Here is a 1511-nt window from a genome sequence, read left to right on the forward strand (position 1 = left end):
TCTTCTTTGCTTCTGTTGGTAGGAGACCATTAGTTGCATCTTAGATAGCTGCTTGAAAGCTTTTAAGACCCTAATTGCTACTTATCAACGTAAGTTGTGGAACAAGATTTTTATGTATTTTATTGTGCCAATTGAGTCTGGTGTCTCCTAACACTATGGTCCTGAGTCAGTAGATCCATTGGATCTCTCTCCCACAGTGTCTGGCTGCCCGTGAGGGATTTCTCTACATCTGTCTTCTGTTGTTTCTGTAAGGATTGCAGGTATTTTCTATCATTGGTATCTGTGCAAGATTGGCCTCAGTTGAATCTATCTTTGGTCTAGTATATAACCCTGTTCACTGACCCCCAATCTGATCTTCTCAGATGTATGTGTTTATCTGGAGCCTGGTGTTTAGTGTTAATGGTAATGCAATAATGTGGATATCCTGGTATTAGACTCTGTCGTTTATATCTTATGTGTACAATTCGGTGTCTTCCTTATTCCTAATGTTATCATGGTGGTCAAGCTCTTTCTATATCATCTCTCCCCTTGCCCACCTCAGCATGTGGCCGCCAAATAGCCCAAAATTAATTCCTCCTCTTCCCTCCCCACCCCAGTAACCTACAAAATGAGTTCCCTTCCTTAAGCAAACCCCTCTTTGTCTTTTTACAGTAACTGGCTCATACAATATTTGTCCTTCTGCGATTGACTTATTTCACTCAGCATAATGTCTTCCAGGCTCATCCATGTTGCGAGATGATTCGAGTATCTTTCATTGTTCTTTAATGTAGGATTGTATTCCATTATGTGAATGTACCATAATTTGGTTATCCATTCATCTGTTGATGGGCATTTACGTTGTTTCCAATCTCTTTGCAATAGTGAATTATGTTGAGATGAACATATGTGTGCATATGTCTATCCGTGTTCTGCCTCTCACCTCTTTAGTATATATTCCTTGTAATGGAACTGCTGGGTCAAATGGTATTTCTATTTTCAGTTTTTTAAGGAAACACCATATTATTTGCCACAATGGTTGTACCATTTTATAATCCTAGCAGCAGTGCACAAGAGTTCTAATCTCTCCACAACATCACCAGAATTTGTTATTTGATAAAGCAGACTGTTGACAAAAAAAGTTTATAGGGGAGAATACCCCAATTTCAATACTAATTTAAGCTCAGGGAAAATGAACATCGACCTTTTGGAACTGTGGTTGATTTACAGTTGTGGAGAATAATTGCAAATGCTGAATGTTCTGTTGCCCAGCATGACTTCTGTTCCTGCCAATGAGATAAGCAATTATAACAATGAGGGCAAGTTTTGAAAGTATGCCATCAATGGTGATAGGACTCAGCATGTTATTTTCATACAGTTGACATTCTTCCACAGATCCAAATCTCTTACCTTCAAATACGAAAGCTTGGACCCATCAAAATTTTGAATATGTTTCCTGAAAAGGCATTTGTGACTTGAACCTTTTCCTAGGCATGACAATTACAAATATTTTCAATGGTTGAATGAATGCCTCT

This window comes from Orycteropus afer, unplaced genomic scaffold, assembly GCF_000298275.1.
Source record: "Orycteropus afer afer isolate SDZICR_OR568_19922 unplaced genomic scaffold, OryAfe1.0 scaffold00280, whole genome shotgun sequence".
Lineage (NCBI taxonomy): Eukaryota > Metazoa > Chordata > Mammalia > Tubulidentata > Orycteropodidae > Orycteropus > Orycteropus afer.